Here is a 26,320-nt window from a genome sequence, read left to right as displayed (position 1 = left end):
TGCAAGGCTGATTCCACCAAAATGGGGTGAATGGTGTTGATTTATCCCAGATAAAGAAGATGAAACAGTCTTAAAAATAACTTTGGAGGAGGGTGGGTGTAGTAATTGCCATTTTACAGTGTTAGTTATGTTTTTTTCCTTTAAAAAAGATGATAGACTTGAGTTTCTTTAAAAAAAAAAACAATGCTAAGGTGTTGTTTTGTGGGTTTTTTTAGTTTTAAAAAACCAACTTCCCAGACAGCAGTGGTTTCTATGCATGGCTGATTTTTATGTCTGCATAGCTTTGTACACAGAATTATATTAAAGTTTCATTTATTGAGGTTCTTGCATAACAAAGGAGAATTCTGCTGCCTTGAAAGAAAATACAATCCCTCTGTTTGAAACAGTTAGGGAGGAAAACGCTGAATATATCGAAGGGAAGGCATGGGAAGAAAGGATGTGAACATTGTCAAAAACAAAAAGTAATTATTGCCAGAAATCTTTATTATATCGCCTTGAATTTTGCTTTATTTGGTAATTATCAGCAATAATTAGTACTTAGTATTGTTTCGGTATTCTAATTAAAGTAATTGTTGTTGTTGTTGTTGTTGTTGTTGTTGTTGTTGTTGTTATTATTATTATTATTATTATTATTATTATTATTATTTGGCATTTAGTATTATATTTTGGTGCTGTTTGCAAGTACAATGAATGACAAGGAAAACCAATTCCTTATGGGCCTGATAACTACACTTGGTCAAACAAATAAAGTATAAAATATAATAGAAGCAGCTCTTTTGGAAGATTACATTTATCACAATAGAGAAGGTGTGTCCAATCTTGGAAACTTTAAGACTTCCCAGAATTCCCCAGCCAGCCATACTGGGAGTTGAAAGTCCACAGATCCTGCCAAGGTTGGACATCCCTGCTTGTAGAATATCTTATAATAAGCTGAGAAGTTGCCTTTTTCTTTCTTTCTTTCTTTCTTTCTTTCTTTCTTTCTTTCTTTTTCTTTCTTTCTTTCTCTTTCTCTTTCTTTCTTTCTTTCTTCTCTCTCTCTCCTTTCTTTCCATCTTCCTTCCTTTCTTTCTTTCTTTCTTTCTTTCTTTCTTCTCTCTCTCTCTCCTTTCTTTCCTTCCTTTCTTCTTTCCTTTCTTCCTTTCTTTCTTTCTTCTCTCTCTCTCCTTTCTTTCCATCTTTCTTCCTTCCCTCCTTCCTTCCTTCCTTCCTTCCTTTCTTCCTTCCTTCGCAAAAACACAGAAGTCCGGAGGTGGGGTTTCAAGGACTTCTGTGTTTCTGTGATGCTGCAATTTCTCTGGGGATCCCCTCACTGGGAAACCCCACCTCCAGACTTCCGTTGCCAGCGAAGCACCTGTTTTTGCACTGCTGGGATTCCCCTGCTGGGATTCCCCTTCAGCATCACAAAAACACGGAAGTCCGGAGGTGGGGTTTCCCATGGAGGGGAGCCTCAGGGGAATCCCAGCAGCGCAAAAACGGGTGCTTCAGCTGGCAAAAGGGGTGAGTTTTGGGCTTGCACGCATTAATCGCTTTTCCATTGATTCCTATGGGAAACATTGTTTCGTCTTACAAACTTTTCACCTTACAAACCTCGTCCCGGAACCAATTAAGTTCATAAGGCGAGGTATCACTGTACAAGTTTTAGTATGTCTGCCAACATCAAAAAGGAAATGCCATCAACTCTATTGGAAACACTACAGATAGAATCAAATGCAAGTTTAAAACCCCAATCAAGATACTACCTAAATGCATTTTTTTAAAAAAAATTACAAATGCTAAGAGTAAAAGACAACAGTCTTAATATTATGACTGCTGTGAAAGAATCACAGTCCAAATTCAGTCTGGAAATTGAACAGAAAAAAAAAGATTTTGAAATTTGCTTGGCTGTTGTTGTTTTGAATTCCTTGTGTATACTTCAAAGACGTTCTAATGTGTTCTGTTGAAAGCTGGGTTGGTGGGGGGGGATAGAAAGAGCCTTGATTTGTTTATGAACTGGTGCGTTCTTTTGGTATGAGATATAGACATTGACAGCAAATAGACTTTTCCTAATTGAACTGATAGCCTGAAAGTGAACACGTCCTTGAATTTGTACTGAAAGATAGAGCGTGATTACTTATAATAAAGGATGTTACCCAACGCCATTCCAATTGTACAGCAAGGACTTTATCATAAGACTCATGTTTAAGTAAATAGTGCCAAATAAGATAAATTCCGTATTACGGGACAAGTCTCGGCGTATGTTTAAACAGAGCCAGAGATACAGAGAAAGAGACATTTTGTTGATGCCGTATCCTGTAAAGTATAATAAGAGGGAGCCTTTAGATAACATGGTGTGTTTGTGTAAATCAGTAGGGGGGTTGTGTATGCTGTGTGTATACATACTTTGATGGACAGTACAGTAGTACCTCTACCTAAGAACACCTCTACTTACGGACTTTTCTAAATAAGAACCGACTGTTCAAGATTTTTTTTTGCCTCTTCTCAAGAACCATTTTCCACTTACAAACCCGAGCCTTTGAAACTGTAACCGAAAAGGGCAGGGAGAAGCCTCCGTGGGGCCTCTCTAGGAATCTCCTGGGAAGAAACAGGGCTGGAAAAGGCAAGGAGAAGCCTCTGTGGGGCCTCTTTAGGAATCTCCTGGGAGGAAACAGGGCTGGAAAAGGCAAGGAGAAGCCTCTGTGGGGCCTCTTTAGGAATCTCCTGGGAGGAAACAGGGCTGGAAAAGGCAAGGAGAAGCCTCTGTGGGGCCTCTTTAGGAATCTCCTGGGAGGAAACAGGGCCGGAAAAGGCAGGGAGAAGCCTCCGTGGGGCTGCTCTAGGAATCTCCTGGGAGGAAACAGGGTCGGAAAAGGCAGGGAGAAGCTCTGTGGGGCCTCTCTAGGAATCTCCTGGGAGGAAACAGGGCCGGAAAAGGTGAGGAGAAGCCTCCGTGGGGCCTCTCTGTGTTTCCTCCTGGGAGGAAACAGGGCCTCCACCCTACCTGTGGTTTTCCCAATCGCACGCATTATTTGCTTTTACATTGATTCCTATGGGAAAAATTGCTTCTTCTTACAAGCCTTTCTGCTTAAGAACCTGGTCACGGAACGAATTAAGTTCGTAAGTAGAGGTACCACTGTCCCTCTGCCTATTTCCACCCTTAATACACTTTTAATTCATCTCTCTCAGATTAATTGCTTTGGAAAATCCTTGTGGCCATCGGCCCCTGTTATCCTAGCCGGGGAGAGAGAATTGCTAGATTTGCAAATGAGCAAGGGTGCATATGTATTCATAAATGGCCCCTATGTTTAATCAGAGAAGAACCTTTTCACACACACACACACACACATGCAGACACAAAAAACTCTGTCTCCCCAGCCTCCTTTGCTCGTGATATTAGAGCTTCGCTATCGTCTTGCTGAAGAACCTATTTGTCTGCTTTAAGTGAAATCACTCAATTCTCAAAAGTCAGTGGAGGACTTTAGAAAGGGGGGAGGGCTGGGACAGGCCACTCCAAATAAGTTCCATTAATCAAAAGACACAGTCTAATGTAACTAATATTTTACAATTAGAGAAGACAAGATGGAACTAAAAGCCATCTATCTCTCTTACACCACATGATCATCGATTCATAATCAGACGACTCGGAGTCGCACCAAGATGCATTTAAGGGGTTGTGGAGTGGGGGGGGTGGAGAAGAGGGAAAAAAGAGGAGGAAAGAGGGGGGGGCCTCGGCTGGGGCTGGAGATAATGAACGGAATGTGAACGAGCGGTGCTGAAGGCTTTGGGGGGGGGGGAACTGACACGCCGATTCAATGGTGACTGATGACATGAAGATGGGTTCTGAGATCTGACAGGCAGCAAATGACGGCCGTGATTCCTTCCCACCATTATGACACTCAATTATCTCGGGGAAAAGGCTGAAAGGGGGGGTGGGGGTGGACGGGGGGACCCAAAGTGGTTCAGCCCAGTCATTTATTTAGGTAGTGGGGGATCTGCTGGTAGGAAACAGGAGGCTGGGGAGAGGGGACCACATTTTTTTTTTGCCCCCTTACACTTTTGTGGCATCTGTTTTTCTATCCTTGGGGATGGTCTGGGGTAAAAGGAGACGGGGGTAAAAGAAGGGGCTGGTTTGGCCAACCTTGAAGAAGGAACAGGATGGATTTTCTTTCACTGCCACCTTCAGGAGAAAGAGAAGGCGGAAAAGAAGGCAGAGAGGGAGAGGAAGGGAAGTGAGGGAAGGAAGGGAAGGAGGGAGGGAGGGAAGGGGTGGAAGGAAGGGAGGAGGGAACAGAAGGAGAGAAGGAGGAGATAGAGAGTGGAAGGGAAGGAGGGAGGAAGGAAGGAAGGAAAAAAGGAAGGAAGGAAGGAAAAAAGGAAGGAAGGAAGGAAGGAAAGGATGAATGGAGCGAGAGAGGGAGGGAATGGAAGGAAATAGAGAGGGAGGGAGATAGTGAGAAGGAAGGAAGGAGGATGAAGGGAGGGAGGGAAGGATAGGGAGTGTGGAAGGGAGGGAGAGAGAGGAAGGGAGTGAGGGATGGAGAGAGGAAGGAAGAAAGGAAGGAAGGAAGATGAAGGGAGGGAGGGAAGGATAGGGAGTGTGAGGAAGGGGGGAGGGATGAAGAGAGGAAGGAAGGAGGATGAAGGGAGGGAGGGAAGGATAGGGAGTGTGTAAGGGAGGGAGAGAGAGGAAGGGAGGGATGGAGAGAGGAAGGAAGGAAGATGAAGGGAGGGAGGGAAGGATAGGGAGTGTGTAAGAGAGGGAGAGAGAGGAAGGGAGGGATGGAGAGAGGAAGGAAGGAAGGAGGGAAGGAGGGAAGGGAAAAGAAAGAGAAATAATATCCACAGATCTTCCACTGAGAAATACATAATGGCAAACAAAGTAGGGAAGCATTAGATCTGAGAAGGGAGAGGAAGAGGAAGGATGTCATTTAAAAGAGTTACTCATTAACATTAATTAGCTTTAAAAACAAAGGAAGAGGGAAATCAGTGATGAAACAACTTGGATTCAGTGCCAGGGGAAAACACCAGAGTTTCAAAAAGCAAGGCTGTGGTGCTACAATCTTAATTTGTCCCAGACCTGAAATTTCTGAAATTTAAATTGAAATTAAATCGAAACAGAGAAGAAGTAGATGACATGGCTCCCCAAATCAACACAGACTCTTGAAACCTTTGCATCTCATTTAGAAACCAAGGGGCACGCACTGCAAGATGCTTGAAGACCAGTGTGAAGTTTCCACAGTCTGTGTTGATTTGGGGAGCCATATCATCTGCTGGTGTTGGTCCACTTTGCTTCATTAAGTCCAGGGTCAACATAGCCGTCTACCAGGAGACTTTGGAGTGTGCCATGTTTCCACCTGCATATGAGCTTTATGTGAATGGTGACTTAAATTTTCCAGCAGGACTTAGGACCTCCCCACACTGCCAAAAGTACCAAAACCTGGTTCAATGACCATGGGGTTATTGTCCTTGATTGGCCAGCAAACTCCCCTGACCTGAACCCCATGGAGAATCTATGGGGCATTGTCAAGAGAAAGATGAGAGACATGACACATGAGCTGATGGACGCTATTTAAGCACCCTGGTCTTCCGTAACACTTCAGAGGTGCCACAAGGTGATAACTTCCATGCCACGCCCCATTGAGGCAGTAATTGCTGCAAAAGGGGCCCAAACCAAGCACTGAGTACATATGCATGCTTATACTTTTCAGAGGTCCGATATTGTTCTATGGATAATCCTTGTTTTATTGATCGCATGTAATATTCTAATTTTCTGAGATGGAGGATTTGGGGTTTTCATGAGCTGTAACCCCATAATCATCCCAATTATGACAAATCACGGCTTAAATTCTCTTGCCTTGCATGTAACGACTCTTTCTCATATATTATGTTTCACCTTTTAAGTTGCATTACTGAAATAAACGAACTCTTGCACGATATTCTAATTTTTCGAGTTTCACCTGTATGACATATAAAGCCCTACATGGCATCGGACCAGAATATCTCCGGGACTGCCTTCTGCCGCATGAATCCCAGCGGCCGATTAGTTGCCACAGAGTTGGTCTTCTCCGGGTCGCATCAACTAAACAATGTCGTTGGGACCCAGGGGAAGAGCCTTCTCTGTGGCAGCCCCGACCTTCTGGAATCAACTCCCCCTGGAGATTTGAATTGCCCCCACCCTCCCCATCTTTCGCAAGATATTAAAGACTCACCTATGTCACCAGACATGGGGGGATTAATTCCCCCCTCTCTTCTGACTATAGCACTTGAGAATGGTTATGACTGTGTAGTATTGATTGTTTTTAATATTAAAGGGTTTTAATTCTACATTTATTAATTGGATTTGTATCATTGTTTACTGTATTTATTGTTGTGAGCTGCCCCGAGTCTTCGGAGAGGGGCGGCATACAAATCTAATAAATGATGATGATCATAATCATAATCATAATCTGTCAATTGCAAAAGGCCGCTTTACTGGGATCGGCAAACATAATTCACCGCTACATCACGCAGTCCTAGGTGCTTGGGAAGCGCCCGACTGGTGATGAAATACGAAATCCAGCATAGTGATCTCGTTTGCTGTGTTTTATTGACATAATAATAATAATAATAATAATAATAATAATAACAACAACAACAACAATAATAATAATAATAATGTATATGTAGCTGGGTATATGAAGTTGTTTTGGATGACTCTTTTTTTTCAAATGAAGCCACAGATTTTCATAAAATCTACATGGAAGCCCGACAATACTACTACTATAAGTGAATGTTACAGCTAAGGAACTTTTTCAGATTGCAAACAGACCTTTAAACGTCTCCGTGGCTCAAAAACAGGGAAAGAAATCAATAAGTATTATTAAGCTAAATATATTTCTGATGGCTGGCATTAGTGAATGATATGCTACCTTAAACCTTTTGAGTGGAGCCACATATTTAATAGGCAAAGAGGGAATGAGCTGCTGCTAATTGCGATACTGCTCCAAACGGAACAGGAGGACTGATCGTAACATGTGTCTTAGAAAGTTTATGGAAGAATTTTGAAGGGGAGAGACTTTTCAGGTGGCTGTTTCACTTGAAGTATACTGCTCAAAAAAATAAATAAAGGGATCACTTAAACAACACAATAAAACTCCAGGTAAATCAAACTTCTGTGAAATCAAACTGTCCACTTAGGAGGCAACACTGATTGACAATCAATTTCACCTGCTGTTGTGCACATTCAACTTTGTACAGAATAAAGTATTCAATGAGAATATTTCATTCATTCAGATCTAGGATGTGTTCTTTGAGTGTTCCCTTTATTTTTTTGAGCAGTGTATATTATCTTTAAATGGATATTACCACACCTTGTTGCACTGTGTAGTATTCAAATCTATTTAGTATTCTATCCACATCAATAGCATCCTTCCACATACTGTATATGCCACTTCACTTATATCATATGAAATCTGTGCAGGACATCTGAAAAAAAAATGTGGGTGTGTGGTGCAATGAGTCCTTTTGGAGAAGGACGGCTTATAAATCTAAGTAATTAAATTAAATCTATAGGAACCGAGAACAAAGAATGTAGCTCCAACACACCTTTTCCAAATTCGGCATTCTCAAAAATTCTCCAGGTCCGTTCAGTTTGTTCCCAGTTTAACTTAAACTAGAGAATTGGAATTATTTTTTTAAAAAAAAGAATTGGCTTATACTTTTCAATGCACATAAATATTCCTTTTCCATTATTGGGGGAGAAATGGAAGGAACTTTAAAAAAAAATCAAACCCAGCAAACAATGTTGTGTATTTATGCAAAATCTTGGGATAAATAATTTTATCTGAAATGATAATGAGACATTAGCATAAGACATTATCGCTTGTAAATATAGCTCTTTCTGCATTCTGCATAGCATTCTGCATGCTTAAGATTTCCAAAGACCTGGTGCGTTTTTCTTCTCTTTTTTATTCCGTTCTTCTGGATCAATTTGGTATGGTTTATATTGTTGCTCTTTCTTGGTTTTTAAATGGAGAAATACACTGAAATGTTCAGAAAGTGAAGCTTCTAAAAGCCATCCAGATTAGTCTGTTAAATCTTTAACAGAACAATAATGCTGGAAGAGAATGTATCTAGCTGAATGCTAAAAATTTCATTCAGTATAGGTGACCCCAAATTATTTCCTTTTATATTTAACCAGAATGAAGCCTTTTGCATTTAAGAAAATTTTGAGAAAGTTCCTGATTCGGCTGTCTTATCTAAGGTGAATAGTTGGAATATGCAGGTGAAAGTTCTCGGTAAGAATCAATATTTTTCTCCTCTGTTCTGTCTTCAAAATAAATGTTTCTACGGCTTGTTAAAAATAGACATTTGAGGAAGGTAAAATGTTCCCACCTGCTTTGGGGAACATTGATGCATAACACCAGTTGTAACAATTAATTTTTTTAAGGGTGATCTTGGTATCCTAGAAAGCAGATAACAGTGGAAAAACAAGTAATTGGTAAAAATGGACTTTTATGAAATACATACCCATTTATCTCTAAATCCTGAATATTCAGATCCAGCTATACAATTGTAACAATTAAAAATTTAATATTTTTTATTTATTTATTTATTAATTTGTATGCCGCCCCTCTCCGTAGATTCGTATTATCGGACATCTGCCAATTATTATTATTTCCTTCCTGCCTTTTAGGCTGCACTTATTATAGCATACCAATGGTGCTACTATATTATGCCGTAAAATCATAAAGCTGACCTTTGTTTTCATATGAACTTTATCATTTTTTATTACCAGCATTACCTCTTCTAATGATGCATTAGCCATTTTTTGCATGGCAATTGTCAATAGCTATTAATAACTAAAAGTAATGCCTTTGTTGAGAGGGAAAAATATTTTACTTAAACTTAGCCAAGATACCTCTCTTAATAGTGTCAATGGAAATTATTTAGGAACGAGGCTCAAAATATCTAAGAAATGCACCATTGCAGACGAAGCTCCAAAGTGCATAACAAGGGAAGAATTCAAAATTAATTCTTTTAGACAAACAAACAAATGATCAAGCATCTCATTAAAATGCAGATATCTTTGAGCTTCATCCCTTATTCCTCTACATTTTGATTCCCCTTTTCTTCCCTAATCTTATATTGAGTTCAAAGGATCGGACTCCGTTATGCGCAAACAAGTTTGATCATCAATATAAGAAACGGAAGGGCTGTTTGTTGGTCTGTGTGTCTCGGTGCGTTTTGTGTGTCAGATTGGGTACCCAGGATTGTAAAAGTGGTCTTCGGCGCCACCGAGAGTATCCGCAGCCACACGGCAGCTGTTGCCACATGGTGGAAAATTAAATACAGCTGAATAATTGAACGAGAGGGCAAGTTCAAACAGGGGTCACCATCTGTTTCACTAGAACTCTTGGCAGACTTCAGCTAAACCTCGCGCGCATCATAAACATGCTTGCAGATATCAAATCACACAAGGCCTTTAGAAATAAAAGAAAAACCAGCCCTGCGACATCATTGAGCTAATTACATGTGTTCTGTCATGTCGTCATGGATACAAAATAAAAATAAAAATAAAATAAAATGGAAGGTCAGGAAGAAGATGCCTTGGGTGGCAAGCATAGTTCTCATGAGAAGAAGACAAGGCACAAGATCTTCTTGGGTGAAAGGTGGATGCAAAACCAGGGACCGAGAAGCCTGGGTGATTTGTGCCTTTGAGACATGTAAATGCATCTTATTTATTTATTAATCAGATTTGTATGCCGCCCCTCTCCGTAGACTTGGGGCGGCTAACAACAATAATAATACTACAATGTAAACAAATCTAATATTTAAGTTAATTTTAAAAACCCCAATTTAAGAAACCAATCATGCATACTGACACATCTTAGAGCATGGGGTCTCCAACCTTGACAACTTCACAACTTGTGGACTTCGTGTATTTCCCGCTGGCTAAGGAATTCTGGGAGTTGAAGTCCACAGGACATAAAGTTGCCAAGGTTGGAGACCTCTGTCTTAGAGGATTCCAATAGAATAGAATATGGATAATCTAACACTGGGAAGTGAACCCTAGAACAAGGGGGCACAATTTAGTTGGGGGAAAGATCAGAAGCAACGTGGGAAAATATTATTTTACTGAAAGAGTAGTAGATCCTTGGAACAAACTTCCAGCAGACATGGTTGGTCAATCCACAGTAGCTGAATTTAAACATGCCTGGGATAAACATATATCCATTTTAAGATAAAATACAGGAAATAGTATAAGGGCAGACTAGATGGACCATGAGGTCTTTTTCTGCCGTCAGTCTTCTATGTTTCTATGGAAATAAAAAATAAGGAAGAGTAGGAATAGTATAAATGTTGGGGCATGTTCTATTGCTGGCTGGAAAAAAGGACAAAGTAACAAACATACATTTAGTCATAACAATAAGAATGGAACAGCCAAAAAGAAAAAAAAGAAGAGAGAGAGATACTTCTTGATTTCACAGGGGTCGCCTAAGACCATGGGAAAATCAAATGTCCTATAAGTGTTAGGAACTAAAGGTTCTATTCTGGCACCTTGGAACCTATTTTTACAATCTGACCAATCAGGCATTGACAGTGGGGATGTCCCTCTAACCTTCCTGCCAATCAGCTTAAAGCTCTATTGGGAGAATTGGCGCTAGACTTATGGTTGGGGGTCACCACAACATGAGGAACTGTATTAAGGGGTCGCAGCATTAGAAACATAGAAACATAGAAGTCTGATGGCAGAAAAAGACCTCATGGTCCATCTAGTCTGCCCTTATATTATTTTCTGTATTTTATCTTAGGATGGATATATGTTTATCCCAGGCATGTTTAAATTCAGTTACTGTGGATTTATCTACCACGTCTGCTGGAAGTTTGTTCCAAGGATCTACTACTCTTTCAGTAAAATAATATTTTCTCATATTGCTTTTGATCTTTCCCCCAACTAACTTCAGATTGTGTCCCCTTCTTCTTGGGTTCACTTCCAAGTGTTAGTTTGTCCATATTTTATTCTATTGTGTCCCCTTATTCTTGTGTTCACTTTCCTATTAAAAACACTTCCCTCCAGGACCTTATTTAACCCTTTAACATATTTAAATGTTTCGATCATGGTCCCCCTTTTCCTTCTGTCCTCCAGACTATACAGATTGAGTTCATGAAGTCTTTCCTGATACGTTTTATGCTTAAGACCTTCCACCATTCTTGTAGCCCGTCTTTGGACCCGTTCAATTTTGTCAATATCTTTTTTGTAGGTGAGGTCTCCAGAACTGAACACAGTATTCCAAATGTGGTCTCACATTCGGAATACTGTGAGTTTGAGAACCACTGCTTTGAACCATCTTTCCCAATGCTTTCCTTCCCTTTCTTTGTGTTTTTATCTTGAAATATCTCCCCATTCCTTAGTTTACATTGGAAACTCCAGGAAACCTTTTCAAGTTGTCTGTGTAGCTCTGTTAGGGGGGGAAAAAAAAAGCCGGGGATGGTGGAAAAATTATTGAAATAGGAAATCCATGGACATTGAAATGCACATTTATAGACGTTGGAATGGTTTACATATTCAACGGCCTCTCTGTGCCTTTTGAATATTGGAAATAAGTCTTGACTCCCATTCTGGTTTTTCTCTTTCCATTACAGGATTAAAGCTTGCTTGTTAGTGTTTTTATTAAAGCCACACCAAGCCGGCCCCAATCACTCCTGATTTACAGCTGCACTACGACACATTATACCACAAGGACACCAACTTAAATATGTTTATTTGAAGGTGACCACCAGAATGGAACCTAAAGTTTTTATTATTTTTTAAAAAAATAAATATGGGTCGCATTATACTATCGCTAGTAAGTTTCGCACGGTGTCAGGGAACATTTGTAAAGGCGACAAGGTAATAACGCCATCTCGCCAGAGAACTGGACACTTCCTTGGGGAAATCCATCATGCCTGCCTGCAAATGCAGTATCCTCAGGACTGTATAGATGCAAGTTCAAGGCATAATATTTATTGACTCCATCAGCTGCATCTAATTCCAATGTTCGTGCAAATAACCCAGTGGCCTTTTTGTTTTGTTTTTTCAGCGCCACGAGAAAAAAAGCAGCATTGTAACATGTTTTACTATGTGGTCAGCCGAGATTTCGGCATGCATTAAAGGGGGAAGGAAAGGAATGAGGATTTGATTATACGCCTTACCCTGTAATTTTTGTCTGTCAGGGCCAGCTTAGGCCTTCGGCTGCCTAGGGCATAAGAGAACAGGCGGCTTCCTTCTTGCTATGTTCACCCACACCGGGAGTTCAATCCCGTCCCAGAGTAATATCTTCTGTTGCACCTGAAAATGTCGATCTATGTTTAGGGCTAAAAGCTAGCATCGCCCATCTACTGCCCAAGTGAGCCGCGGTTAGTCTACTATCCAAACTGAAAATAATAATTCTTCTTTCCCACGGATTCTGTTTAACAAGATTTATTGAGAAGAAGAAGAATTCAAGAATAGAGGTACTTAGCTATAAAAAAAATCTATCTATCCCAATGTGATAGGAGTTCAATGACTTGTTTTCCTTTTGCCTAATTGTGAACCAACAAAGGGTCCGGTTTCTTTGCTGGTTAAAGAGAGGTTTGCAGGGCCTTGTTTGTGTAAGAGTCTAATAAAGGAGAATATTTGTAGATCAGGCTTGAGGTGGTCCTCTCTGAGCTTGTGGGTTTTCTTACAGACATTTTATTGCCCTGCCATAAAGGAAGGAAAGAAGGGAGGGAGGGAGGGAGGGAGAGAGGGAGGGGAGAAGAGAGGGAGGAAGAGAAAGAAAGAAAGAAAGAGGGAGGGAGGGAAGGAAGGAAGAAAAGAAAGAAAGAGGGAAGGAAGGAAAGAAGGAAGGAAGGAAGTTAGGGAGGGAGGAAGGAAGATCAAAAGATTAGAAGTAATGTGAGAAAATATTATTTTACTGAAAGAGTAGTAGATGCTTGGAACAAACTTCTAGAAGATTGGTAAATCCACAGTAACTGAATTTAAACATGCCTGGGATAAACATATATCCATCCTAAGATAAAATACAGGAAATAGTATATGGGCATAGTAGATGGACCATGAGGTCTTTTTTCTGCCGTCAATCTTCTATGTTTCTATGTTTAAGTTCAGCCAGCTGGTTTTTGTGCCTAAGGCAGGACTAGAACTTACAGTCTCCTGGTTTCTAGGCCTTAACCACTACATCAAACTGGCTTTCCCAGCTTGAAATATCAATCTGAAAAAGACTTTCAGATCATTTTTAATAAGGAGCTGTGATGTTCCTTCAATACACCAGGGTGATTCGACACATAAATATGTAACCCTTCCCTGGTGCAGAGCGGAAAGGATTGGATACTGTAGCCTAGAGGATAATTCTCTGCCTTACAAGGCAAAGGTTTCAGGTTCAAGTCCCAGTGGGTATGGCTAGCTGATGAGGCCAAAATAAGGCCGAAATAGATCTATCCTAGTCTTCCTTAATTTTCAAATTCAGCCAAAAAACAAACAACCCATGTGACATATATATATATATATATATACACACACACACACACACACACACACACACACATATATATATTAGATTTGTATGCCGCCCCTCTCCGCAAACTGGGGGCAGCTCACAACAATAATAATAACAATGTGATAATGAAACAAATCTAATATTTAAAAGAAAGCATCTAAAAAACCCATTTAGAGTTGTATACCGCTTCATAGTGTTTTTCCAGCCCTGTCTAAGCGGCTTACAGATTCAGCATATTGTCCCCAATAATTGGGTCCTAATTTACCCACCTCAGAAGGATGGAAGGCTGAGTCAACCTTGAGCCGGTGGTGAGATTTGAACTGCTGAACTACTGCATAGCAGTTAGCTGAAGTAGCCTGCAGTACTGCACTCTAACCACTCTTAAGTATATAAGTAAATTTAAGTACTATTGCTACCTGTTCTAATAAGCATTGAAATTCTTACTCAACTCTTACTCAACTCTTACTCAATTCTTACTCAACTCTTCTCTAGAATGTTAATGTCCATGCTCTATTAGCTCAAATGTGACCCAATATTATGCTGTTTTACAATTCTTCATCGTTTCTACCAAATGCATCTTTTCATCAAAAATTATCTATGTGGGTTTCATGGAAGGGTGCCACATAATTTGAAAAAAACCCTGTTTGAATCATGATGGGTTGTAATGTTAGTGTTACAATGCTATTTAGCCATGTTATTGTAATATATGGTTTTATATATTTTATGAAACACAATCTTCCTGGAATCTTTGACAATGCAGCCTACAAAACCATGTAATAAATAGGTGAAGGTACTGTAAGTAGCTCAGATCATATTAACATCTGCATGAACATAAACTTTCATAATCAAGATACAGCTCTGAATCCCACTTTTTTTTTTCTAAAAGGAAAAAAAAACACGTTGTTTGCAATAAAATCTTCCAAAATATTAAAAATCATATTTAAAGCATTCTCATAAAATGTGTATAAGGAAGAGACAAGCTTAATTCTCAAAGGCTCCATTATCAGAGCAAAAATTAATATTTGTACTGTTTCCAAATTGGAATAAAATTGCAAAGATGCAAACGCCCTCCTATATCATAATCTATAAAGCAGTTGCAAATGTTAAATCAGCTGTAAAAATGATTTAAAATCTATGTGAATAATTTTATTAAACTGATTTAAAACTGCATTTTATGCTACCTTCATTTATTAGCAATAGCTCAGGCAACAACGCCTTTAAAAAGAGATTTGCATGAATAGAGCATAGCTAAAAATACAGCCATCTTCTTTAGGCTAAAGGTTTCTACATAAGACAGTCACTCCCCAAAACAGGAGAAAACAACATTTGTGGCAATAATGAAATCAGTGATCCTAATCCATTGTAGATGTGCAAAAGTACAACTAGAATAGCATAGAAATATACTCTTCCTTTCATTCATAAAGTTAGAACAAAAAGCTGGGTGGCTGACAATACATTCCTGACTGATAGCAGATGAACCTATTATTCATTCCTAATAATGAAGGTGATGAATGAAATGCTAACTAGTTATAGGATTAAATGGGCACCAAAGTTTTCAGATTTTCCACAAATTAACAAGGAAATGAGAAGGCTGGTGGGAAATAGTAGAGGGCCGTGATGGCATGCGTGCCACAGGTGGCACATGGAGTCATATCAGAGGGTACGCGAGATATTAGTTATATTACTGTTCTTTTTTTATATATGCTGTGAGCCGCCCCGAGTCCTCGGAGAGGGGCGGCATACAAATCCAATTAAATAAATAAAAGTAAATAAATTAGAAACAGAAACATAGAAGATTGACAGCAGAATAATACCTCCTGGTCCATCTAGTCTGCCCTTATACTATTTCCTGTATTTTATCTTAGGATGAATATATGTTTATCCCAGGCATGTTTAAATTCAGTTACTGTGGATTTACCAACCACCTCTGCTGGTAGTTTGTTCCAAGCATCTACTGCTTTTTCAGTAAAATAATATTTTCTCGCGTGGCTTCTGATCTTTCCCCCAACTAACCTCAGATTGTGCCCCCTTGTTCTTGTGTTCACTTTCCTATTAAAAACATTTCCTTCCTGAACCTTATTTAACCCTTTAACATATTTCAATGTTTCAATCATGTCCCCCCTTTTCCTTCTGTCCTCCAGACTATACAGATGGAGTTAATTAAGTCTTTCCTGATAAGGTTTATGCTTAAGAAGATCTTCCACCATTCTTGTAACCCGTCTTTGGACCCGTTCAATTTTATCCATATCTTTTTGTAGGTGAGGTCTCCAGTACTGAACACAGTATTCCAAATGGGGTCTCATCAGCGCTCTTATACAGCGGGATCACAATCTCCCTCTTCCTGCTTGTTATACCTCTAGCTAGGCAGCCAAGCATTGCTGGCTTATGTCACCTCCAACACACATGCAGATGCTGGCCAGATGAATTTCGGCCTTGGGAAAGGATGTTTCACCTTCCAGATGCTTCAGGGAAACTTCCCTGAAGCCCCAGAGTGCAAAAAAAACCATGCAACAGACAAACTGGAACACTGCTGTTGTACTGTTTTTTGCACTCCGGAGGCTTCCCGGCAGCCAAAGTCTATCGCTCCCAATGATGGCGCTAACACTTCCCTGAACTCTCCAGAGAGCAAAAAACAGCACAACAGGCAAATGGGAAGTGCATTTTTCCAAACTCCCGGTTTGCCCATTTAACCATTTTTTTCATGCCCTAGGTTTCAGTGAGGCCTGTTTGCATGCATAGGGATAGGGGTGATTGTGCACATGTGCGGGGGAAGTTCAGTGTGTGTGTGCTCATGCATAGGGGGAGGGAAGGGGTGAGCACTTGCACGCATGCTAGCACACCCACACCCACCCTTTTAGCACGCGAACCAAAAAAGATTCACCAACACTATAGGGCAGTGTTTCTCAACCTTGGTGGTTTGAAGATGTGCGGACTTCAACTCCCAGAATTCCCCAGCCAGTGTTGCACATCTTCAAACAGCCAGGGTTGAGAAACACTGCTATAGGGTTTCTTGCTTGGGAAGGAACCTCCAAAGTCCCTTCTAACAATGTTATTCTCTTATAAAGTACAGTGGTACCTCTACTTAAGAATGCCTCTACTTAAGAACATTTCTAGATAAGAACCGGGTGCTCAAGATTTTTTTTGCCTCTACTTAAGAACAATTTTTTTACTTAAGAACCTAAGCCCGGAAAAATTTCCCAGGAAATTTGAGAACGGCATGAATGTCCAGTCAGTTTCCTGCCATTCTCTCTTTAATCCTGGCCATCTCCGGCTTTTCTGGGCTGCCAGAGGAACCTTTCGGTGGCATTTAAGCTTTGGCAGCCCAGAGCGAACAGTGTTTTCCTTTCTCTGGGCGCTTGGAGAGGGAATAATCGGGCACCGGACCAGATTATCTCAGGGACCGCCTTCTGCTGCACGAATCCCAGTGACCAGTTAGGTCCCACAGAGTGGGTCTTCTCCGGGTCCCGTCAACTAAACAATGCCGCTTGGCGGGACCCAGGGGAAGAGCCTTCTCTGTGGCGGCCCCGGCCCTCTGGAACCAACTCCCCCCAGAGGTTAGAATTGCCCCCACCCTCCTTGCCTTTCGTAAGCTACTTAAAACCCACCTCTGCTGTCAGGCATGGGGGAATTGAGATACTCTTTCCCCTTAGGCCTTTACAATTTTATGCATGGTATGTCTGTATGTATGTTTGGTTTTTATATTAATGGGTTTTTTAATCGTTTTTAGTATTGGATTATTATTGTATACCATCTTATTATTGCTGTTAGCCGCCCCGAGTCTCTGGAAAGGGGTGGCATACAAATCCAATAAATAATAATAATAATAATAATAATAATAATAATAATAATAATAATAAACCACTTCGCTATGGCGACTTCCTCATACTGCCTCCCATACACCCGGTGTGAGGTTGCCTCCCGGAGCGTCTGGGCGCAGAAAGGCAAAAGAGGGCGCTCATCTCACTTTCTTCCTTCAGCAGCGACTGTCCTCCTCCTCTTCCTCCTCCTCCTCCCACCCAAATTCCGAGCTTTTATTTCTTTCCTAATGAGTTTGCACGCATCATTTGCTTTTACATTGATTCCTATGGGAAAAATTGCTTCTATTTAAGAACGTTTCTACTTAAGAACCTGGTCACGGAACGAATGAAGTTCTTAAGTAGAGGTACCACTGTACCTTGGCGTCCCCCTATTATCCACATTTACTTTCTGTGTTTTTCACCTTCTATCCCCTGACAACACAAAGACTATAGAGATGACACGACCACCGGAGAGGTTTTACAAGAGTAATATTCACATCCTTTGTTGTTTTGTCTCTGTATAGCTGAACGCAAAGGAACAGACTGGGCTCACCCAAGACCTTGATCTTTAGCATCATTTCCCCCAAAAGTTAATTTCTGTTATTAATGAAATATACTGAAACCCATAAATCTGATCATCTGAAAGATTAAAATTAGGAATTATTGGCATCTGATAGAATAGAAGTGCTGACAGGAGGCAGATTTCCGCAGATGTCCATCTAAATGTTGGAATATATATTGATTATGATATGACAAGGTAAAGAACCTGCCATAAATCTAAACTCTATTAGATTAACACAGGCATTCAATTAACATAGAAATGACAGGCCGAGAGAAAGGCTCTCAATGAACGTCTATTCATTTCAAAAGTTTGAGCAAATGTTCATCTGAAATAGCCATTCAGGGTTTTAGAATGGACAGATATGAACGAAGCCAATCCTTCGACATTTTCGGTTCAGAATAATTGTATTTCAGACTTAAAAAACGACACAGAGAGGGCTTTTCACAAAGGCTCAGATAGGGTATTATAATGGGTAGCAAGCAAGGCAGCTTGATTTCAAGGCTTTGGTTTCTACTTATTTGTTATTTATTTATTAATTAGATTCTCTATGCCGCCCTTCTCAAAGCGACTCAGGGCGACGTACAATATTATAAATGCAACAAAAATATATAAAAGAAATCTCATTTACTTTAAAAGAATGATACAAATTACTAAAAAGTATTTAAAAACCCATATACAGTCATGTGTGCCCATCCAATTCAATCATTCATGATATCGGCCGGAGACAATCTCATCACTCACGGCCCCCTACCCGCCGGTAGAGGTCGGTCTTCAGAGCTTTACGAAAGACCAGGAGGGAGGGGACGGTATGTATCTCCGGAGGGAGTTCATTCCAGAGGGCTGGGGCCGCCACAAAGAAGGCTCTTCCCCTAGGTCCCACCAGATTATTATTATTATTATTATTTATTAGATTTGTATGCCGCCCCTCTCCGTAGACTCGGGGCAGCTCACAACAGTGATAAAAAAACAATACATGGTAACAAGTCCAATATTTAAAATCTAAAAATAACAATTTTACATTAAAAAGTCTAAAAAACCCCAATATATAAAAACATACACACAATCATATCATACACAAAAACTACATGGGCAAGGGGTAGATGTCTCAGTTCCCCCATGCCTGATGGCAGAGTTGGGTTTTAAGGAGTTTACAAAAGGCAAGGAGGGTGGGAGCAATACAAAAGGCAAGGAGGGTCGGAGCCACCACAGAGAAGGCTCTTCCCCTGGGTCCCGCCAGCTGACATTGTTTAGTCGACGGGACCCAGAGAAGGCCAAGGTACTGTTGTTGCCTTGGTTGTCAAAACTTGTGTGTGTGTACAACTTTGACTCAGTTTTCATCTCCTGGTGATCACCTGGACTGGTACTTGAGGTTTTCTTGGGAGGGGTTCACTCTTGCTACCTTCCTTGGGCTGAGAGAGCAAGGCTGACATTCTAATGAAAACTTGGTTGATAATCGCAGCAATTATAATAAAACAATAACCAAGTAACACTCTAATAAAGGATAATATTTGTAGCTCAGGATTGACCTGAGGGGTCTTTGGCTTCTTTGGTAGTTTCTTAATTGGGGTATTTCTAGGGAATTTCTGGAAGCCCCGCACTTTGACCAAACAGCTATTGATCGACCCATAGACTTTAGCAACACTTATAGACTATGCAAAAGAGACCATCACCCAGCCCAAAAAAGGAATAAAAGGATCCTAAGTACCTCTCCACCAGCAATCAGCACCCAGATCAGCATAGATTAACTCCAAGGTTTACATTGCACCAACAATCAAGTAAACAATACCAAAGAAAAAACTGCCAAAGAAGTCGACAAGTAAACAACTCAACCAAATAATCTCTAAGACCAGTGAAGAGCTGCAATTTTTTTTACTACCGCATTGTGGGCATGGCTTATTTTGTGGGAGTGGCTTGATGTTCATGTAACCAGGGGGAGTGGCTTGATTATCATATGACCAGTGGTGGCTTAAAGTTCCTGTGACTGGCTTAAAGTGGCCAACTTGTCATCATTCACGTCAAGGGTTAGGGTGCCTGGCCTCTCCTCGCCTGAAAAAAATACAATTTTCCTATCTATTTACTATTACTGAGCATCCAAAATATACTATTTAATCCTATGTATATATGCCATATGTGTACATACATATTACACACAGGCACACAAAAATATACATTATCTACTATATAAACTGTATGTTTATGTGCACACCACACAAGCACGCACAGCTCTTCTAAAATTAAACACATTCAAATGGGTTTTATTATGGGGTTTAGTTTTAGATACATTCGACCTCTTCTTATTGCTTGTATCTTTTTGTATTGTATTGTATTGTATTATTTTGTAAGCTGCCCTGAGTCCTTCAGGTTTGGGCAGCATAGAAATGGAAGGAAGGAAGGAAGGAAGGAAGGAAAGAGAAAAAGAAAGGAAGAAAGAAAGAGAAAAAGGAAGGAAAGAAAGAGAAAAAGAAAAAGAAAGAAAGAGAGAAAGGAAGGAAGGAAGAAAAAGAAAAAGAAAGAGTTACATTCTGAGACTGAAGCACCTAGGCTTCAGTCATCTCCTCCATTCTGGAGGGAAAATACTGACTGCTGATTGGCTAGGCTGTCTGGCAGCTCCCGTCTGTCTGACACAGATTTTGTTGAGGTAAATAGCTGCCAAGTAAAGAGCTGTTGTTTTGAAGCCTCTTCTGGATGCCTCTTCCATTCACCCTATCTAACAAAAACAACAAGGGGAAGGGCTGAAACAGAACCCTAAGGAGCCTGATAATTTAGAAAATTTCGTTTCCCCGCCCCCCTAATACTTCAGGGGAGAGAAATGGTAAAAATATTTTCAAGTGTGTGAGGGCACCAACGCAGCACCTGTCTGCTTGTTTAAAGTAGCTGAAATTTTTTTCAGCATCACATATCTGCCCTCTGCTGGTGGTACATGATACTACAAGCATTATGAAGAGTTGCAGGCATAGGTTATACACTGTGAGGTTCTCCTTATCCACTCTGCCCTCCGAAATGCTTTTTTTTCCAGAATCGAATCTGAAAGACACCCACATCTTCACAAGGTGCATATCAGAGAAAATATGAATTTTTATTTTCCAAGTTTCTTGCTCCTGAAAAAGTGAAATTCTCCACTAATTGGTTTTGATTGGGAATCTTGGAAAAAGGAAGTTTTCTGTGGCTTTCTTTCGATCTCTAAGTGAATTTTAGGAATTATTTATTTATTAATTTTATTTATTAATTCAATTTCTATGACACCGTTCTCCTGGGATTCAGGGCGGCTTACAACAAGATATACACATGATAGGAATCTATATTAGTTGGGGGGAAGATCAAAAGCAACGTGAGAAAATATTATTTCACTGAAAGAGTAGTAGGTCCTTGGAACAAACTTCCAGCAGACGTGGTTGGTAAATCCAGAGGAACTGAATTTAAACATGCCTGGGATAAACATATATCCATTGTAAGATAAAATACAGGAAATAGTATAAGGGCAGACTAGATGGACCAGGAGGTCTTTTTCTGCCGTCAGTCTTCTATGTTTCTACGTTTCTATATAAATTACAACTAAAAATCCCCTTAGTTTTAAAACCAACCAAACAGATTTAGCTCACGGCATTATTTTTACATTCCATTTTTCTCCCACTTTGATTACTTCTGATTACTTTTTAGGTACCTTAAGGCAGTGGACATGTGTAATATTTATTCTTTCTTCCTATTTTTAGGAAAATGGGTTGGGTTGAATTGAGAAAGAGCTGCTTTTGTGGCAGGACTAGAACTCGAGGCCTAGAATTCATCCTTTATAATGATTGGCCCAAAGTCACCCAACCAGCTTTCATGCCTAAGACAGACGGATCCATTTACCCACCCTACCGGTTTGCAAATGTGAGAGCGTGCAGTGCTTGTACATTACACCATGGTGGCTGAATACACTGCTAAGACAGGACTAGAAATTACTAGAGACTTAAAGTCTCCTGGTTTTTTAACCACTGCACCAAACTGGCTTTCCCGGTTTGTAATATCAATCCGAAATCATTTTTAGTAATGTCTTTAATAATAATAATAATAATAATAATAATAATAATAATTATTATTATTATTATTATTATTATTATCTGAAATCATTTTAGTAATGTCTTTAATAATAATAATTATTATTATTATTATTAAAGACATTACTAAAATTATTATTATTATTATTATTATTATTATTAAAGACATTACTAAAATGATTTCAGATAATAATAATAATAATAATAATAATAATAATAATAATAATAATAATAACAACAACAACAACAACAACAACAACATCACGCAGTCCTAGGTGCTTGGGAAGCGCCCGACTGGTGATGAAATACAAAATATCCAGCATAGTGATCTCGTTTGCTGTGTTGTACTGACATAATAATAATAATAATAATAATAATAATAATAATAATAATAATAATTTATTTATTTGTTTATTTATTTATTTAATTTATTTATTTCTTGGATTTGTATGCCGCCCCTCTCTGTAGGCTCGGGGCGGCTAACAACAGTAATAAAAACAGCATGTAACAATCCAATATTAAAACAGTTAAAAGCCCTTATTATAAAACCAAACATACATACAGACATACCATGCATAAAATTGTAAAGGCCTAGGGGGAAAGAGTATCTTAATTCCCCCATGCCTGGCGGCAGAGGTGGGTTTTAAGAAGCTTACGAAAGGCAAGGAGGGTGGGGTCAATTCTAATCTCTGGGGGGAGTTGGTTCCAGAGGGCCGGGGCCGCCACAGAGAAGGCTCTTCCCCGGGTCCCGCCAAGCGACATTGTTTAGTTGACGGGACCCGGAGAAGACCCGCTCTTTGGGACCTGTAAAAAAATAAATTAATAATATTAATAATAATAATAATAATAATAATAATAATAATAATAATAATAAATTAGATTTGTGTGCCGCCTCTCTCCGAGGACCAAAACCCAAACATCTTTTGACTTGTCTCTACTCTTCTCAACAAGGATCAACAAACCAGACGTACTTTTAAAACCGCAATTCCCAGCCGCCGTGGCCATCGTGAGCAACATTAAAGATGTCAGAGCTATTACTTCAGGAATATCGGAGCGCCACGTAAGTCTCATTTTCTACTCCATATATTATAATTAACGTCCAGGTTTCCTCCATGAAACGCAGACGTTTCTCTTGATGTGCTTTATACAAAGCAGGTGCTTTCTCTGACATCTTCCATAAATGTCAACGCCAACTCCGCAGGGTCCCGCGTGATGGCCCCGAATTCAGAAATCTAGGCTTCTAGAAAAATCTGGAATTTTCCCAAGGCGATCTAACATTCAGTCGGAGATATTTATCAAAACTTATTTAATTAAAATCACACTAGAGATCTGACTGGGTAGTAAACAAGGAAACGATATGTCTGCTAATTTCCAAATGGATTTGCCGGAATACTTCGTTTCTACATTGGGGAATCCATGGAGGATAATCCGTTTTCTGTAAAAAACGAAACAAACAAACGGACCCTGTTTTCTGGGAGGCAATTCATGTGGATGAAACTCTCTCTCTCACACACACACACACACACATACACAAAAACAAAAGGCTACTAACAAAAAAATAATTGCTTTCAGAAATAAGTCAAAGCAGAGCAGCTGGGAAGGAGGCAAAGATAACCCTGAAGAAAAGATGACATTGACTGTATTGAAGTTATTTTGGCATAATGGCAGCGTAAATGAGCACCATCTGGTCAAAAGTGAGAAAGGAAGAACAGATGACTGGAAGCAGAGAGGAATAGAAGCATAAGGAAAGGAGGGCAGGGATTAATTTGCAGCCTTGAACAGTTGAAGGCACTTTACTGTCAGGAATCCTCTGGCCACCCCGCACCCCAATGTCCCAAACTCACTGACACACCAACATCTGCCTCCTCCTCCTGTAATGGAATAACAGAGTTGGAAGGGACCTTGGAGGTCTTCTAGTCCAACCCTTAGCTCAAGCAGGAAATCTTCAGGAAGGAGAACCAACCCTTGGCCTTCTTATACATTATGGAGCCTCCGTGGTACTGGAAATGGGCATAGAAACATAGAAGTCTGACGGCAGAAAAAGACCTCCTGGTCCATCTAGTCTGCCCTTATACTATTTTCTGTATTTTATCTTAGGATGGATCATTTTAGAGTAGCCACATCCTATCTTAGGATGGCATCCTTTTAGAGCAGCCACAATTTATGATGCCTTTATGTCAGAAAGCCACGAGGTGGTGCAGCTGTTTCCAGAAGGCGATGTTCACTAAAGATATGCTAACCGAGCCATCAGGGGTGATGGGGAAGTGGGGAGGAGTTTGTGGGACCCAAAAGGTCAGGTTTTAGGGCAGGGGGGGTCAAACTCAATTTCATTCAGGGTTGGGTTTGACCTTAGGGGAGGAGCTTGGGGGAGATGATCAAGGTGGGTGTGGCCAGCTTGATGTCACTCATGTCATCGGACCAGAATATTTGCGGGACCGCCTTGTGCCGCAGGAGTCCCAGTGACTGGTTAGGTCCCACAGAGTCGGCCTTCTCCAGGTCCCATCAACTAGACAATGTCGCTAGGTGGGGCCTAGGGGAAGGGCTTTCTCTATGGGGGCCCCAGCCCTCTGGAATGAGCTCCCCCCAGAGATTTGTATTGCCCATACCCTCCTCGCCTTTCTCAAGAGTCTCAAGACTCATTTATGACTCCAAGTTGGGGCCATTAGACACTACTTCCTAGCCAATGAATGTATTGTGAGCTTGTTGACTGAATGGATATGAGAGCCTTTTAATTGGTTTTTTTAGATTATTAACTCAAATTAATTGGAGTTAGGGTTTATATTGTTTCCTTAAATGTTGTAAGCTAGAGAGGGGTGGCATATAAATCCCATTAATACATAATAAATACGTAAACGTCAAGGGTGCCTGTGGCGGCTCAAGAGCTCTGCGAGCAAAAATCGAGTTTGGGAGTGTCATCACGGCCCTCCCGAGCTTAATTTTCCCTGATAGGAGACACCACAGGCCTGTCCTTCGTTGTTACCATAATGGCACAATGGACCAGATCTAAGCACCCAGTGAGGTGGATCCAGCCCCCAGGGCCTTGAGTTTGACACCCCTGATTTAGGGGCAATATACATGGTGGTGTGATGGAGCCTTTCTATGGTCGGTCCTAACTGCAAGCAGAATGCCAACTGCCCAAATTTTGTTCATGCATCTGTCAGGATGTTGCAGTGGGTGTAGCTTTGGGCAGAGGTCATAAGTCCCTTCGTTTAGCAAGTTCACCATCATTTCTAACAGTTGTCCACCGAATGGACAACGCTAAATTAAGGTCTGCCTGTATTCATGAAAAGCAAAGAGCAGCTACATTCCCACAGGGAAAAAGAAACATACCTAAAATTATGGAATTTGCTGCTAAATTAACGCTTTGCAGCCAAGTATTCCCTTCCTTCCTCCCTTTTTATTCTGATGATGATGATGATGATGATGATGATGATGATGATAGCAATAATAATAATAATAATAATAATAATAATAATAATAATAATAATAATGCAATCAAGGCTTGGATGAAAAAATCAGCTGATGACCCAAAATGCAGACTTTTTGCAAGGAAGCTGATGAAACAATTGATCACATCCTCAGCGGCTGCAAGAAAATCGCACAGATGGACTACAAAAAGAGGCACAACAACGCAGCCCAGATGCTCCATAGGAACCTGTGCCACAACTACCACCTACCAGTGGTAAAGAGCTGGTGGGATCATAAACCTGAGAAAGTAGTTGAAAACAAACATGCCAAAATACTTTGGGACTTTCAAATTCAAACTGACAAGGTTTTGAAACACAATACACTGGACCTCAGGATTGTGGAAAAGAAAAAAGTGTGGATCGTTGATGTCGCCATAGCAGGTGTCAATCGAATTGATGAAAAACAAGAAGAAAAACTTAGCTGATCATAATCTTAAAATCGAACTACAATGGCTCTGGCATAAATCAGTACAGGTGGTCCCAGTAGTAATCAACACACTGGGTGCTGTGCCAAAAGACCTCAGCCGGCATTTGAAAGCAATAAACATTGACAAAATCACGATCTGTCAGTTGCAAAAGGCCACCGTACTTGGATCTGCACGCATCATGTGAAAATACATGACACAGTCCTAGATGCTTTGGAAGTGTTCGACTTGGGATATTGTGATAGGAAATCCAGCATATAAATCTCATATGCTGTATATTACTGTTTTTTGTGAATAAAATAATAATGAAGAAGAAGAAGAAGAAGAAGAAGAGGAGGAGGAGAAGAAGGAGAAGAAGACTAGTTTGCTGTGTATTACTGTTTATTTTGTGAAATAATAATAATGATAATAATGATAATGACAACAACAGTAGCAGCAACAACAACAATAATAATAATAATATGCACAACACAATTTAATTCAGTCACATTTTGCTTTTATGCAACTTCTACAAAAAATAATTCCTTTTCCTCCCCAGGAAGAGAAAGACCCACTTT

The 26,320-nt window shown here is 40.2% G+C and overlaps 1 long non-coding RNA gene across 1 annotated transcript in view; it reads left to right on the top strand.

Annotated features, from left to right (window-relative positions):
- Nucleotides 1-8,165: 8,165 nt before the first annotated feature.
- Nucleotides 8,166-26,320, top strand: part of LOC139171841 (uncharacterized) — an 85,556-nt gene continuing 67,401 nt past the window's right edge. The window contains exons 1-2 of the long non-coding RNA XR_011559812.1: nt 8,166-8,252; nt 22,823-22,931. This is a non-coding gene — a long non-coding RNA (uncharacterized lncRNA). The remainder of the gene's footprint in view (nt 8,253-22,822; nt 22,932-26,320) is intronic.

Source organism: Erythrolamprus reginae, chromosome 9, assembly GCF_031021105.1.
Source record: "Erythrolamprus reginae isolate rEryReg1 chromosome 9, rEryReg1.hap1, whole genome shotgun sequence".
NCBI lineage: Eukaryota > Metazoa > Chordata > Lepidosauria > Squamata > Dipsadidae > Erythrolamprus > Erythrolamprus reginae.
The sequence above is the reverse complement of the archived record's forward strand: the minus strand, read 5'-3'. Positions and strand labels throughout refer to the sequence as shown.